Below are 17,658 nucleotides of genomic sequence, written 5' to 3' on the forward strand. Positions count from 1 at the left end.
GTACTTAGGTGAATGTAGCATTAAAAAGAAATGCCACATATATTTCTCTTTACATTTTGCAAAATGACAAACATGTATACAGAGTCTCATTTGATTTTCAATGACTTTGTCAGGTAGATACTACAGGTGTTTGGATCCTCATTTTTTCAGGGGAGGAAACTTATTCAGAGAGATTAATTGCCATATTGTTGTTTACACAGCTGGTACTGTTAATAGTGGGTTTCAAAGTGAGATGAATCCTCATTATAGACTAATACCACAACAATTGCTTAAGTGCTCATGTGCAAGTCACTCTGTTAAATACAATAGATACAAAAACAAAGCCAAGGAAGCAAAAAACACAAACCAAAAATCCACTACCCTATCACATTTTTCTTGGCTGAAGGGTGATAGTGTGTGAGTGTGTGTGTATGTGTGTTTGTGTGTATGTGTAGGGGGGATAGTTTCAAAGGAAATGATTGTCATCTCTGGGATGCCTTTGGATTCTAATTTGTCTTTTTGCATTAACTCCTTTTTTTCACCTCAATAGAACCACTTAACCTTTACTTCTAAATACCATTGTACTATTGGGAGGCAGCCCCATGTAGTAGAAGAGTGCAAAATGAGCAATGAGGGAATCTAGGCTTAAAACCTGGCTCCCTTAATGGTTACCACTTGGAGCCTCAGTTTCCTCAAATGTATAATTTTAATGGTGGATCAACTTTCAATCATAAGATTCCAAGGTCATTCGCTAGTAAATTCCTTACAGAAGAGCATTCTTATACCCTGTTTATTGATTACATCTCAATAAACCACCTAAAGAGAAAGAGGGAATGAATGACATTGTACTAACATGGTTTTGATACTGGAAGGATGGGTATTCTACGGATAATTGTATACAATCCAGCGGGTGCAGGGCCGGCTTTTGGAGGGCCCTGAGAGGCGCGAGTGGCCCATGATGCTCTGTGGGCCCTAACATGGGCACCAGAGGCTCCAAGGGCCGGGGGCTGTGGCCTTCTCAGAGCCGGCTGCAGCCACGGACCTGGAGCTCACAGATGCGTCCCTTTCCCAGCATGTCCTGCCCCGGGCTCTGGGCTTCCAAACAGCGCCGCCCTTCGTGTTCACCCATCGAGATTCCGTGTATTATGACGAAGATGGTGACCTGGCCCAAGAGTTCTATGAGGAAACAATTGTCACCAAGAATGGGTGTAAGTGTGCCAAGCTGAGTAGGGTGCAGAAGAACCTGATCCCTCAGGGTATCATGAGGCCTTCACATGGATTTCCCGGTGATCATCTATGAGATTTGAGGCTTGCAGCCCCTTCCTGCCCACACCCCAGGTCTGTGGGATGGTGGGTATGGACATCTGGGTAGGAAGAGGGGCAGCAGGGCCAGAAAGAGGCCTTGGCTGGGGAAAATTCCCCACTTCCCTGGCAGAGCAACCCAAGCTGCTGAGTCTACAAGCTCAAAGTGTGGATCCTGATTAGAGGTGTCTTGAGTTAAAGCAGCCACCCCAGAATGAATTCCACCTGACGTGGGCCCCCTCATGGACCATATTTTTTTCATCTACAAGCCAAGGGGAGGGGAAGCGGGGTGTCCAGTTCTGTTTCTTCCACAGTACTGAGTGATGTCAGTTTGAGGGAGGGCCGAGGATAAAGGATGGTTGGCTTGGTTCCCTGGAGTAGGTATTTTCTCCTGGATCTGAGTGCCTGGGTAAAGGAAGGGGGTAGGATACTCAGTTTCTCTTCCTGAACCCCAAAGCCCCACCTCACCCTCCAATATCCAGAGGAGTGTCAGGAAATAAAGGTGGGTGCAAGCTCAGGCCAGGAATTTCAGGGTACATTTCCTTCCTTCTGACCTCAACCTCCTCCCAATAGCCCTCCCCCTCCTGTTTCCCTGTAGCATGTACCTCTCCCTAGGCCCAACCTGGGGGAAGGGGCAGGACAGGCTTGGGGCTTGGTCACTGTCAGGGAGACAAGGGGACACAGCACTTTACAAGCAGTCTCCTCTTTTCCTGGCCCTTCCCCTTGTGTCCCTGAGGGCTGTGGGGCTGGACATGGTGAGCTTTGCTATGCACAAGCAGTACCCTCTTTTCTCCTTTTCCTCACATTTCTAAGCATTTCAGGCATTTGCTACCTAGATTCCTACCACTCCCAAGGGAGGCTGGTCTCAGCGAATCTCAGAACTACCCTTGATCCACTGCCCCACTCCCCTTCTCACTCCCAGCCCACAATTAGCTCAGCCTGCTGGAACTGGGTTTCACTTCCTACACTGCGATCCCCCAAACCTCATCCCCCTATACACATAGACACCTAGTCCCTGAGGGTATGGTTGGAAACTGAAAGGGCAGTGGATGTTCTACATGGGAACCCTAGAATTCGGAGAAAAGCATAAACCCTAAAGATATGGAGGAGAGGGCTCTTGCTCTACTGAGATATAATCAATAAACAGGGTATAAGAATGCTCTTCTGTAAGGAATTTGCTAGCGAATGACCTTGGAATCATATGATTAAAAGTTGATCCACCATTCAAATTATACATTTGAGGAAACTGAGGCTCCAAGTGGTAGCCATTAGGAGAAGCCTCTATTTCTTACACCAACTCTTTCTTGGGAGAAAATGAGACACTACACTTGATGTGTCTTTCGGGCCTGTGCTCATCAGCTCTGGAGAGCACATCCCCTTTATGATAGGTAATTCTGCCCACCTGGCAAACTTACCCATATCTCTTTAGTGCCCTAGCCCCTCTCACCCTAGTACTGTCCTGGCCCAATCCCTCCCCAAAATTGCTTACCTCCTGCTAGTGGGCATGGGCAACTGGGTCCAACCTTCTGCTCTCCAGGGTCTATCTGGGTAGGGGTAGGATAAGGAGACCACAGAAGGAAAATTTACAATGGGAAGGTTTGTAAATAGTCTCTCTATGTCCATGATATTGTTGAAGCAGAAATTCAGTGTTTACTTTTTAGGGTTACTTTTTTTAAATTATTTTCTGTGCAAACTGAGCTTTTTCTGTGAATGTGACAGAAAAATGGTCTGGGGCAGAGGTGAAGGGCTGGTTGCTCTCTCCCCCAGCCCAGGCTGGTGTGCCCTTTTGTTCAATTTAAATAAAATTATTTGTAGCTTAAAAAAATAAATAAATAAATAATACAATGTAAGATACAGTCTCTCATGCCATACAAAATCAGCTCTCATGTATCTGCTTTCTTTCTCCCCATTCTTCAACTGCAGTCTTATTGAAAAGAAAAAAGATACTAAATCATAAAGATAAGACCACGACAAATTATTTTGATTTACTTGCACTTTTATTTGGGAAAGGGGAGTTCATCTTTTAAGGAAAAAGTAAACCTCAGTATAACTGTAGGGGAAGACACCTATCAAGAAGGATCTAAAGTGTAATAGAGAGGGTATATAAGGGACTAGGCACATTTCAAACTAACACATTTAGGAAATGGGAAGGAATTCCAGGGTAGAGGTCTGAATTATAACTTAAACACAGTAATAAAAATGGATTAACAGATAAATGGACAAAGGGCAAAGGAACACAAGGATGAACCTTAATAGAAATTTCTGTAGTAAAAAGACAGTGTATGTTGTACAAAAATGCAGTCATGACTTCTTGTTGTTCAGTGATGTTTAACTCTTTGTGATCTTGTCAATCATAGCATTCCAATACTGTCCATGGGATTTTCTTAGCAAAGATAGTGGAGTGGTTTGCTACTTCCTTCTCTCATGGATTAAAGAAAACAGGTTAAGTTACTTGCCTAGGGTCACAGAGCTAGTAAGTGTCTGAGGCTGGATTTCAAGTCAGGTCTTCCTGACTCCAGGCTAGGTGCTCTGTCCACTGGGCTACCTAGCTTCCCCAATAAGAACTACTGCAAACAAACACTTTGTAAAAATAGGAGTGCTAATGGAGGTCCTCCACAACAGGATCAATGCCAGTTAAATTCCTTTGTTATACACCAATTAAAAACCAAAAGCAAAATAAATATTGATATACAAACATGATATAATGCGGATCATATTGGCAAGGCAATTTTAGAGGTGCACTTGAGGGTTATTTCCCTTCTGCCTGAAATAATGGTTAATAGGTTGGGGACATCTATGAATATAGCAATCTTTAAACTGAAACAGTTTTTTTTAAAGTAAATGCATTAATATATATTAAATTTATTAACTGTAACCCCTGTCAGTTGATATACTCCTTCCCCACCATCCATTTATTGGAATCCCATTGCCTTAGTAAAGCTATCTAATTTCTACAGTGTCTATTCAGAGATGTGAAATTCACGGCCTGGAGGCAGCAAAGTCCAGATCAAAATGTATTTGGAAATGATAAAGAAATGTAACACAGACAATGTTAATTTTTGGTTTTCTAAATAAGCATGTTGCTCTCAGGATACATTTCTATTTGAGTTTGATTCCACTGGTGTAGATGACCAGGAAACATGGTATTGGTTTTTAATATTTATGTGTACACCATTTAAGTTGTCACCATTTAAGAGAATTCTTTAAAAAACGATAAAGAAAACAGCATAAAAATTCACCAATTTGAACCAGAATATTTGATTTGGTGATGCAGGAGAAACATAGCTAAGAGAATTTGTAATATTCTTGGTTTCAATTTAATTAGTAGGATACCATGCACAAACTCAAACCATTTGACATTTCCTGTCTCAACCCATCCAAATTTAAAAAAAAAAGAATAATTATTGAGACACCAAAGGACAGATAATGAAATATGTAATGTGTTCCTCTTTATGTATGTCAGAGAGATGGAATGCTATTCATGCCAAACATTTATTGTATATACTATCAGTTACAGTCTCAGTATGGGATGTTTCTAATTTGATTGTTATTCATTAAAAAAAAACAACAGGGTTCATAGGGGGAGCAATAATCAATGTAAATAGCATCAATAAAAAGTATTTTTAAAAATAAACTAGGGGAAACATTTTCAGATCAAATTATTTTTGTAATTGCTTTGGTTTTTTTTATTCAATTTGTGAATACCCAATATTCTTAAGTAATACTTTTCACACTAGTTCGATGTTAGAAATATGAAATTAAAGCTATGACTTACATATCATCTTCCAACTTATTATATAAATTTCTAAGGTTTACAGAGTACTATTCTCTGTTAAGCAGTTAGTAAAATAAGCAGCTGTTATATACTTATGTGCCAGGAACTATTCTAAGAACTAGAAATATGATGAAAGAAAAAAAATATTCCTTTCCCTCAAAGATTTTATATTCCAATGAGGGAAACAATATTTAAATAATGAAGAACTTTCAAGATATATGGAGAATAAATGAAAAGTAAGAACTAAAGTCACTAGTTGCTGAGGGCACCAGGAAAGGTTTTTTGCAGAAGGAACAATTTGAACTGAGTCTATAAGGAAGTCAGAAAAACTAAAAGGCAGAATTGAGGATTTACATTATTCCAATAGGGGTTGATAGGCTGGGCAAAACATGGAGATTTGAGATGGAATGCAATGTTTGTCGGACAAAAAGTTCCTCAATGTTACTGGATCGTGAGAATACATGCAGTGAAAAGGTTGGAAGAGGTCAAGTTTTGAAGAGCTTTAAGTTCTAAATGGAATGTTTATTTGATCTTGCAAGTAATAGGGAGCCGTTGGAGGTGACTGAATGGCAGATGACTTGATAAGATTTGTGTTTCAGAAGAATCATGTAAGCTGTGTAGAACATAGATTAATTTATAAAGTTTCAAGCAAATGCCATTCATTCTTTTAATCCATAGTATTTACTTATACAAAATCATGTTGTATTCCCCCCAAAAAAACATTAAGTATTATGAGTCACCCCACTCCACATGACTAACTCCAGCCAAGAGCAACTGAAATTAATTTGGGAAAAATAATTGTGGTGGGGTAAAAGTCTCATTAAACTCATTTCCTTTGTATATCCCTTTTGCCCTTTTATATTTGTTGGGATTATTCCAGCACATAAATCAAAAATATTATCTTTAATGTCACAAAATAATGTTCATGGAACTTTAATTCTGAAAATAAATGTCACACAGTATGTATTTAACCAAGCAATTTTAATTTTAAAAACCATGTAAATGAAGTGATTTTATGGTGTCAAAACAATTAAGTCTGAAAATACTTCCATTAAGTTGGTAAAATTTGACTGGAATTCGGTTATCTTGAAACAGAAGAGATATTGATCACAGGAATATGAAGAATTTTGAAATTCCAGTTAAATTTTCTTAGTTCTGAATCAATAAATAAGTAGGATAAACCACAGTGCTGAGGAAATTATGCTTCATCATCTGTATATTCTTCCATCTTTTGGCATACTCCTTTTCTGTTATTATTCACATGGTTTATTTAGCACAATCATTTGTAAATGAGCACAATCATTTGTAAATGTTTGGAACTTTGTGTTGCTGTTGTTTCAAGAAGTTATTTTTGTACCAATCTACATGGCACAGATGTTACAATAAGAAGTGAGTCATTTTTTTCTTAATGGATTTTCATATCGCCAGTCATTGCCGATTAGACTTATCACAGCTGGTATTTCTGAAATCATCCTGGTTTCTCGACTCTTCCTTAACGCTTGGAACCTACTTTCTACAAACTGCTGATCATACTAACCCCTTAAAATAACCTTATTGCTACCTGTATCCATTTGAACACTTTGTTTCACCACATCCTGAATCTAGTTTCTGCTTGTCCGTTCCTAGTGCCAGCTAGTTTCCAGTTCCACTACTCTTCAGAGCTGACTGCATCTCTCATGCATCCCAATATTTCAGAGATAGAAGATATCGTGGGGTTCACTGATTCTGATCTCATTTTAGAAAAGAAGAAATTGAGATAAAGATATTTTGCCCTATTGACAACACACTCACAAATATAGTCAATAATAAATTATTCTTACCACTTAAAATAATTAAACACAAAACCACAAAGATCTTTTAGATGGAATGTTATATCTGTATGGAACCTCATCTTCAAATATTCTGCTATTGCCAGTCTCCATGACAGTAATAGAATTTTTATTTTCACTTGGCAAATAACATTTATTTTTTTAAAGCTTTCTCACTTTATTTTATTTTTTAATTAATTTATTTTCATTTATCAACAATCACTTCCATAAGCTTTTGAGTTTTACTTTTTCTCCCCCTCTCCAAGAGGGCACACAATCTAATATAGTGTATACACATACATTACTATTAAATATATTTTCACATTAGTGATGTTGTAAGTAAGAATTAGAACCAATAGGAGGAACCACCAGAAAGAAGAAACAAAACACAACAGATGAAAAAAATAGCAAATAGAATGCTTTGATCTGCATTCAAACTCTATACTTCTTTCTTTGGATGTGGATAGCATTTTCCATTATGAGGCCTTTGGAGATGTCTTAGATCCTTGTATTGCTGAGAAGGGTTAAGTCTATCAATATTGGTACCTAACTGATTATTTTATTTCCTTGAGCGAAATCTGATGAGAGTAAGGTTCAAACTACGCTCATCTCCTTCCCTTCTTTCCATCTGCTGTAAGGTTTTTGTGCCTTTTCTTGTGTTATAATTTACCCTTGTCTGCCTCCTCTTTTCCTTTTCTCTCAGTACATTTTCTTATTTAGATCTGATTAATCCACTTACTTGGATCCATTTAACCCTCTTGATTGTATTTTTTTAAATCACTATGTCAAAGTCAAATTATACCTACTCCATCCCCATGTATACCCCTTTAACATGGGTAATAACAATACAATTCTCAGGGGTTACAAGTGCCATCTTCTCTTATAGGAATTTAAACATTTTGCCCTTATTAATAACATGTTGTTTCTTTTTATCCTGTTCACCTTTTTATGTCTCTCTTGAGTCTTGTATTTGAAGATCAAATTTTCTGTTGAGCTCTGGTCTTTTTATCAGGAAGGTTTGGAAGTCCCCTATTTTGTTGACTATCCATCTCCTCCCCTGAAAGATCATGCTCATTTTCTCTGGGTAGCTGATCCTTGGTTGTAATCCAAGCTCTTTTGCCTTATGAAATATCATGTTCCATGGCCTATGATCTTTTAATGTAGAAGATGCAAGGTCCTGTGTAATCCTGACTGTGGTTCCATGATATTTAAATTGTTTCTGTCCGAGGCTGACTTCAGAAAAACCTGGAAAGACTTATATGGTTTGATGCTAAGTGAAGTGAGCAGAACCAAGAAGACTTTGTACACAATAACAGCCACATTATGTGATGACTAATATTGTTAAACTGAACCCTTCTCAGCATTACAAGGATCTAAGACATCTCCAGAGGCCTCAGGATGGAAAATGCTGTCCACATCCAAAGAAAGAACTATGGAAGTCGAATCACTATCACTTATTTTTACCTTCTGTTGAGTTTTGCTTCATCTTTCTGATGGTTCCTCCTATTGGTTTTAATTTTTACTTACAACTTCACTAATGTGAAAATATGTCTAATAGGAATGTAAATGTAAAGCCTATATCAGATTGTGCACCATCTTGGGGAGGGTGGGTGGGAGGAAGGGGGAGAAAAATTTTCAACTCAAAAGCATATGGAAGTGATTGTTGATAAATCAAAATAAATTAATAAAGTTTAAAAAAAGAAAGAAAAAGAAAGAAAGAGGAGAAATATCCAAAGGCAAAATTGAAGAAGGAAACATGAAAAAAAATTGTTTCTGTCTGGCTGCTTGAAATATTTTCTCTTTGACCTGGTAATTTTGGAATTTGGCTACTATATTCCTTGGTGTTTTCAATTTGGTATCTCTTTCAGGAGGTGATTGATGGATTCTTTCTATGCCTATTTTACCCTCTAGTTCTAGGACCTCAGGGCAGTTTTCCTTTATGATTTCCTGAAAGATGCTGTCCAGGCTCTTTTTTTTCATCATGATTTTCAGGTAGACCAATAATTTTTAAATTGTCTCTCCTGGATCGATTTTCCAGGCCAGTTTTTTTACCAATGAGGTATTTTACATTTTCATCTATTTTTTCATTCTTTTGTTTTTGTTTGACTGATTCTTGCTTTCTCATAGAGTCATTAGCTTCCATTTGTCCAATTCTAATTTTTAACAAATTGTTTTCTTCTATTTGATTTTGTACCTCCTTCCCCATTTGGCCAATTCTATTTTTAGGGACTTGTTTTCTTCAGCATACTTTTTTTTTCCAGTTGGCCAATTGTACTTTTTAAGGACTTGTTTTCTACAGTTCATTTTTGTCCTTCATCTTCCAAGCTATTAACTCTTTCTTGTATACCTCTCATTTCTTTTCCCATTTTTTCTTCTGACTCTCTCATTTGCCTTTTAAAATCCTTCTTGAGCTCTTCTAAGAAGGCTTTTTGTGCTTCAGACCAGTTCATATTCTCTTTTTAGGTTCCAGATGTGGGTTTTGACAATGTTGTCCTCTTCAGAATTTCTGCCTTGATCTTCACTGTTCTCATAATATAAATCTTGGTACATTTCTTTTTGCTCATGGTGTTTCTTATTTCCTGGCCTTTAAAGAGATTGAGCTCTCCTGCTGGGAAGCAGAGGGCACTGACCCAAGCTCCTCATGTTGGGAGCCTAGGGCCTGGTCACTGGCTTTGTGGGCTGGGGCTTCCAGTGTTGGCAGTTGGAGGCTGTAGGGTTGTGGCAGCTTACCTGGTATTGGGCTGGAATTAGCAACATTGGATTGCTTAGTCTTGACCCTGGAGGTTGCCTGTTTTTCCTTTCCTTTCACTTTCTTCAGCTCCTTTCAGATGGGTGTTGCAGGATGTTTATCTGCCTCGGACCCCTTGTAGTGCTTCACAGATTTTTGCTGAGGCACTGGGAGAGTGCTGTAGAATGCTGAGGCGCGTGGCAGTTTTTGAGCTGGTTTTCACCAGTTTCCCCACCCTCACTGAAGCACTCTCAGGGTCCAAATGTTGATGTTTGCCTGCTCCACCACCTGGGCTTCAGGATCTCCTCCTGGTATGCTGAGGTGGGGCTTTCTGTTAGCTTGCTGGAATGCCTCCAGTTCTGTACTGCTTCCCTTCCTCCAGGGCAAGAGGGGCTTTTCCAGTCAATCCCTCAAGCTACCTGGGCTTCTGGACTGCTGCACCCCATCTTTCTTCTGGTTCAGCTGTTCCAGGGGTTTTCCTTGTGTGATATTTTCTGGGCTTTCAGAGGTTAAGCAATAACATTTATTTTCATCCATGGAATCTCTAAAGTAAGAAAACTATTTGATTTAGTGGACACTAGAACTTGTGTCTTATGGAGTATGTAAAGTTTCTCATGCTTTGATCATATAATCCTTATAAATAACCATGGATATATATCCACCTTTAGTGTTTAAAGACTTTTGTCTCTATTATTTGTATGAATATATGATATCTACTCTTGATTAAACAGAAATTAAGTTTTGTATGTATATATATGTGTGTGTGTGTGTGTGTGTGTGTGTGTGTGACATAATATAATGAAAAATACTGGGGAACCAATATTTTTATTATTTATTCATTTAAATTTTAATTAAATAGTTGCTAGGCACAGCGGTACCAATTCTAGATGTATTAGAAGTAGTAACTATCAGATAAGAATATATCCAAAACACAAATACCTTTAACATTATAGTCCTTATGTAAACACAATATTTCAGAGTCCCAAGTAGTAGAAACTAAGCTTGTACTATGGTCAGTTGAAAGAACTGGGAATGCTTATCATAAAGAAGAGAAGACTTAATAGATCTATTCAATTATTTAAAGAGATGTCATGTGGAAAAAGGACCATATTTATTTCGTTTGTTCTCAAATGACTAAATTAATTGATGAAATTTGCAGAGATAGAGATTTCATCTCAATGCTAGGTGAAAAGTAACTATAAATTTATCTCAAAATGGAAAGACATGTCTAAGATCAATTGTTTATGCTGTCACTTAAATTCTCTTACATTTTATACCCAGAAAACTAATATATCATAATTTTCTTTTGTTATTTTTTATTACATTAAATATTTCCCAATTAAATGTAAAATAAAGTAATACTCATTTTTTAAAATGTTGAGTTCCAAATTCTTTCCCATCCTTCGTACTTACATCTCCCTCTTTGAGAAGGCAAAAAAAAAATTGATATGATTATACGTGTGAAGTCAAGCAAAACCTATTTCCATGTTAACCATGTTATAGGAAAAAAAAACATAAACAAAATAAAACAAAAAAAAATAAAGTGAAAAAATATGCTTCACTCAGCATTCAGAGTTCATCAGTTCTATCTCTAGAGGAAGATAGCATAATGGGTTCTTTGGAATTGTCTTGGATCATTGTTTTAACAGAGTAGCTAAGTCTTTTACAGTTGACCATCCTCACAATACTGTTGCTACTGGATGTAATGGTCTCCTGGTTCTGCTCACTTCATTCTGCATGAGTTCATAAAAGTCTTTCCAGATTTTTCCTGGGGGGTGGAGCCAAGATGGTGCAGTGAAAGCAGTGACTTGCTTGAGCTCTCCCCCAAACCCCTCCAAATACTCATAAAAAATGGCTCTAAACAAATTCTGAAGCAGCAGAACCCATAAAAAGACAGAGTGAAACAAAGTTCCAGCCCAAGACAACCTGGATGATTAATCAGAAAGGTGTATTGCGCTGGGCTGGGAGCACAGCACGGCATGGGCATGCAGGCCACAGCGAACCTGGAGCAGGCCTCAGAGGACTGACTCATGGGCAGCTATGGAGGTTTCCAGACTCCTCAATCCATGAATGCCAAAGAAAATTTAGAATGTCAGTGGGAAAAAGTCTTCTTCTGTCAGTGCTGAGAAGGTGGGGTCTCAGCTCCATTCCCCTCGAGTGTGGCCCTGGAGTGGGGGGGCAGCTGCTTCCCAAGCTTCCAGCCCACAGACTGAGGGGGAATCCAGTGGCTGATCAGAGAGAAATTGCTGGGGTCTCTTTGCGAGTGCTGAGGTAGGATCTCTTGCTTTGCCCATGCTTGGATCTGGGTCACAGTTCTGAATGTGGGTCCTGGGGTGAGGAGGAGCACTGGTGTGGTAGAGCTTGTAGTGGCTGTGGCCAGGAAAACTTCCTCACAGTTACAGGACAGAAAGGAATATTTGTGGTCACAGGCCAGGAAAGGAGTAACACCTCACCCCTTATCATACCGCCTTGGAAGAACTGAAAATTTACAGGTCCCTACAAGTATCTCTTAAAACAGCTGTACAAACCCCTGAAGTTTGGGACAATACATTCTCCACATTGGAAGCAGACTCTTAACTTAACAAAGAGTTTAAAACTCAAGTAATTGGCTGGAATCATGAGCAAGGAGCGCAAAAAGAGTCAGACTATATTATCTTACTTTGGTGACAAAGAAGGTCAAAATATACAACGAGAAGAAGACAACAAAGTCAAAGCTCCTACATCCAAAGCCTCCAAGAAGAATTTGAATCAGTCCCAGGCCTTGGAAGAGCTCAAAATGGATTGTGAGAAGCAAGTAAGGAAAGTAGAGGAAAAACTGGGAAGAGAAATGAGAGTGATTCAAGAAAATCATGAAAAACAAGTCAACAGCTTGCTAAAGGAGACCCAAAAAAATACTGAAGAAAATAACACCTTAAAAAATAGCCTAACCCAAATGGCAAAAGAGGTCCAAAAAGCCAATGAGGAGAAAAATGCCCTAAAAAGAAAAATTGGCCAAATGGAAAAGGAAGTCCAAAAGCTTACTGAAGAAAATACTTCCTTAAAAATTAGAATAGAGCAATTGGAAACTAGTGACTTTATGAGAAATCAAGACATTGTAAAACAAATCCAATAGAATGAAAAATTATAAAACAATGTAAAATATCCCATTGGAAAAACAACTGACCTGGAAAATAGATCCAAGAGAGAAAATTTTAAAATTATGATGAAAAAAAGAGCCTAGATATCATCTTTCAAGAAATTATCAGGGAAAACTGCCCTGATATTTAGAACCAGAGGGCAAAATAGAAATTGAAAGAATCCACAGATCTCCTCCTGAAAGAGATCCCAAAGGAAAACTCCTAGGAATATTGTAGCCAAATTCCAGAGTTCCCAGGTGAAGGGGAAAATATTACAAGCTGCCAGAAGGAAACAATTCAAGTACTGTGGAAAGACAATCAGGATAACACAAGATTTAGCAGCTTCTACATTAAAGGACCACAGGGCATGGAATATAATATACTGGAGGGCAAAGGAGATAGGATTACAACCAAGAATCACCTACCCAGCAAAACTGAGTATAATCCTTCAGGGGAAAAAATGGTCAGTGAAAATTCAGTGAAATAGAGGACTTTCAAGCATTCTTGATGAAAAGACCAGAGCTGAATGGAAAATACAGGACTCAAGTGGAACATGAAAAAGTAAACAGGAAAGAGAAATCATAAAAGATTTATTAAGATTGAATTGTTTACATTCCTTCATGGAAAGATGATATTTATAACTCATGAGACCTTTGTCAGTATTAAGGTAGTTGGAGGAAAAAAATTATATGTATGTGTATATAGATAGATAGATAGAGAGACAGAGAGAGAGAGAGACAGAGAGAGAGAGAGAGAGAGAGAGAGAGAGAGAGAGAGAGAGAGAGAGAGAGAGAAGGGCACAGGGTGAGTTGAAGATTAAAAAGGGTCTTATCTGGAGAATAAAATTAAGGAATGAGAGAGGATTATATTCAGAGAAGAAGAAAGGGAGAGGTAGAATGGAGTAAATTATCTCACAAAAAAAACAGAAAAGGCTCTTACAGTGGAGGGGAAATGGGAGAAAGTGAGAGGGAATGAGTGAATCTTATTCTCATAGTATTTGGCTTAAGGAGGGAATAATATACACGTTCAATTGGTATGGAAATCTGTCTTACCCTACAGGAAAATAGGTGGAGAAGGGGATAAGAGAGCAGGAGGATGATAGAGAGAATGGCATATTGGGAAAGGGGGTAAACAGAAGTAAATACTTCTGAGGAGGGACAGGGTCAAAAGAAAGAATAGAATAAATGGGAGGGCAGGATAGGATTAAGGGAAATAGAGTTAGTTTTTCACATGTGTACTATGGAAGTGTTTTGCATAACTGCACATCTACAACCTATATGGAGTTGCTTGCCTTTTCAATGAGGTTGGGTGGGGAGGGAGGAAGAGAGAAAATCTGAAACCTAAAGTTTTAAAAATGTGTTTAAAAAATTTTCACATGCTACTGGGAAATAAGAAATACAGGAAATGGGATACAGAAGTCTATTCTGCCCTACAGGAAAATAGAAGGGGAAGGGTATATGAGAAGTGGGGGGGAAGAGATAGAAGAGAGGACAGACTAGGGGAAGGGATATTCAGAATGCATGCCATCTTTGGGTGGGGGGAGGGGTGAGATGGGGTGAAAATTTGGAATTCAAAAACTTGTGGAAGTGAATGTTGAAAACTAAAAATAAAACAAATTTATATTTAAAAAAAAGAAAAGAAAAAAAGGAAAAAAAAAGATTTTTTCCTGAAACCATCCTACTTGTCATTTCTTATAGCATGGTAGTATTCCATCAAAATCATACCACAACTTTTCCAGTCACATCTTAATTAGTCGTCATCCCTTTGATTTCCAATTCTTTGTTACTACGAAAAGAGCTATTGTAAATAGTTTTGTACAAATAATTCCTTTCCCTTTTGCTTTGATCTCTTTGATTTACAGACCTAGTAGTGGTATTGCTGAGTCAAAAGGTATGCAAGGTTTTCTAGCTCTTTGGCTATAGTTCCAAATTGTACTCCAAAATGATAAAATCAGTTCACAATCCATCAACAATGCATTACTATCCCATGTTTTTCACATCCTCTTTAGCAGTTGTCATTTTATTTTTCTGTCATGTTAGCCAGTCTGATAGGTATGAGTGTTACCTTGGAGTTGTTTTAATTTGCATTTCTTTAATCAGTAGTGATTTAGAATATTTTTTCATGCAACAATTTCATTTCTTCTTCTGAAGGAAGACTCCCAGGTCATATCTTTGACCATTTGTCACCTAAAAAAGGGCTCTTAATTTTTACTAATTTGACTCATTTCTCTATATATTTGAGAAATGAGGCCTTTATCAGAGAAACTTACTATAATTTTTTCCAGTTTACTTTTTTTCCTTCTAATTTTGGGTTCATTAGTTTTTTTTTTGTGAAAAAGGTTTTAATGTAATGTAATCAAAATTAACTATTTTACTTTCTATTATCCTCTCTATCTTTTCTTTGGTCATAAATTCTTCCTTTATCCATAGATCTGACAGGTAAATTTTCCATGCTCCCTTAGATTACTTATAATAACACTCTTTATGTCTAAATCATCTATTCATTTTATACTTATCTTGGTAAAAGGTGTGAAATATTGTTCTATGCCCAGTTTCTACTAAACTGATTTTCAGTTTTCCTAGCAATTTTTGTCAAATCGTGATTTCTTTTCCTATAATCTTGAGCCTTTGAGTTTATCAAACAGTAAATTATTGTGGTCATTTTCTGATGTTTTACTCAATCTATTTTAATGATCCATCCCACTATTTCTTAACCAGTACCATATTGTTTTGATAATTAATGCTTTGTAATATAGTTTGAAATCTGGAACTGCTATACCACCTTCCTTAACTTTTGTTAAGGAAGTTTCTCAGCATTTTTGACATTTTGTTCTTCCAGATAAATTTTGTTACTGCCTTTTCTAGTTTTACAAAAACAAGTCTTTGGTAGTTGGATTGATATAATGCTGAATAAATTGATTAATTTAGGGAGAATTGTCATTTTCGTTATATTGGTTCAGCCTTCCTATGTGCAATTAATATTTTTCCACTTCTTTAGAAGAGCCTTATTTGTGTGAAAAAAATGTTTTGTAATTGGTTCTTATAGCCACCAGCTTTGTCTTTGCAGATAGCTCTTAAGTATTTCATATTGTCTCAAGTTATTTAAATTGAATTACTTTCTATCTCTTCTTGTTGGATTTTTTGGTAGTCTATAAAAATGCTGATGATTTATGTAGGTTATTTTTTATCCTTTAATTTTGCTGAAGTTGTGCATTGTTTCAATTAGTATTTTAGCTGATTCTCAAATTTAGTTGGTTTTCTAAGTATACTATCATATCATCTGCAAAGAGATTTTTTTTTCTTCCTTGCCTACTTTTATTCTTTTCTTTTCTTTTTCTTTTCTTATTGGTATAGCTATAAATTCTAGCACAATATTTGTGATGGGTATCCTTGGATTACTTTTGATCTTATTTGGGTATCTTCAGATTTATCCCTATTAAAGGAAGGGTCCATTAATTCCCCTGCTTTCTATGTGTTTTTTTTTTAAATAGGAATAGGTATTGTATTTAATCAAAGGCTTTTTCTACATCTATTGATAAAACTCACAGGATTTTTGGTGTTATTGATATAGTCAATTATGCTAATAATTTTCCTAAACTTCAACTAGCTTTGCAAACCTAATATTAATCTGACCTGGTCATAGTATATGATCTTTGTAATATATTTCTGTAATCTCCTTGTTCATATTTTATTTACAATTTTTGCGTCAACATTCATATAAAAAAATGGTCAATTTTTCTGTTTTTGCTCTCCGGAGTTTAGGCAGTAAAACCATATTTTTGTCAAAAAAGTGATTTGGTAGGATTCTTGCTTTACCTAATTTTTTCAAAAAGTTTTTTTTTTTTGTATTGGTATTGGTAGACTCAACTTATAAATCTATCTAGTCCTGGGGATTTTTTCTTAGGGAGCTCATTAATGACTTGTTCAATTTCTTTTTTTTTTTTCTAAATAAGGTTATTTAATTATTTTATTTTCTCTCCTATTAATCTAGGCAATTTATATTTTTGTTAATATTTATCCATTTTACTTAGAATGGTACTTTTACTGGCATATGTTTGGGCAAAATAACTCCTAATGATTCCTTTAATTTCATTTTCATCATTGGTACCTTTACCTTTTCCACTTTTGATTCTAATATATCTTTCTTTTTGTTTTTTAATGAAATTTACCACAAGTGCATTATATTTATTTTTCATAAAGCTAACTTTTAGCTTTATGAAAATTGTTTCAATGATTCAATGGTTTCTATGGTTCAATGGTTTTCTTACTTTCAATTTTTGTTAATTTTCTTTCATTTTCAGGGTTTTCATTTTGGTGTTTAATTGGGGATTTTTAATTTGTTCTTTTTCTAGGTTGATTTTTTTTAGTTGCATGCCCAATTAATTGATCTACTCTTTTCTGTATTTTATTGAGGGACACATTTAAAGGTACAAACTTCTCTTCCCTGCTCTTGAACCCAGAAGTGGTTTAGACAATGCACTGACAAACAGTTGCCCTTGAGGACTTCCGTTCCCTCATGACTGAAAGTTCTCTTCTCTGCCCTTGAACTATGGTGCAGAAGTGGGTATAAATGATGGAGCTGCCAAACAGTGTCTTATCATATATCCTACACTAATAGAAGGGTCCCCTCTAGTCTCTTTCTTACCATTTGTCAGGTCTCCTTACCATTTCTGCCTTGGGAGCACTCAAAGTTGTTACAGCTTCTGCCACCGCCACCTTGTCCCACCACAAATGTTTCATACAATTGGGCTATATAGACCAGCCTTCACCCCTGTGTCACAGATTTCACTTTCAAAACTCTTAAGTTGTCTTAGGCTGGAAGAATATTTCCCTCTGACCTTTTATTGGTTCTGCCACTTTAGAATTTGATTTGAGGAATTATTTTAAAGTTGTTTGGAGGGGAATTTAGGGAGAGCTGAGCTGAGTTCTTTCCTTCCTCAGCCATCTTGCC

The 17,658-nt window shown here is 36.9% G+C and overlaps 1 pseudogene across 1 annotated transcript in view; it reads left to right on the top strand.

The window, feature by feature from the left end:
- The first annotated feature begins 845 nt into the window (after nucleotides 1-845).
- Nucleotides 846-17,658, top strand: part of LOC110204832 (tumor suppressor candidate 2 pseudogene) — a 51,031-nt pseudogene continuing 34,218 nt past the window's right edge. The window contains exon 1 of the transcript XR_013485621.1: nucleotides 846-1,317. The product of XR_013485621.1 is annotated as a tumor suppressor candidate 2 pseudogene (transcript). The remainder of the gene's footprint in view (nucleotides 1,318-17,658) is intronic.

Source organism: Phascolarctos cinereus, unplaced genomic scaffold (assembly GCF_003287225.1).
Source record: "Phascolarctos cinereus isolate Bilbo 61053 unplaced genomic scaffold, phaCin_HiC Scaffold_4;HRSCAF=312, whole genome shotgun sequence".
Taxonomy (NCBI): domain Eukaryota; kingdom Metazoa; phylum Chordata; class Mammalia; order Diprotodontia; family Phascolarctidae; genus Phascolarctos; species Phascolarctos cinereus.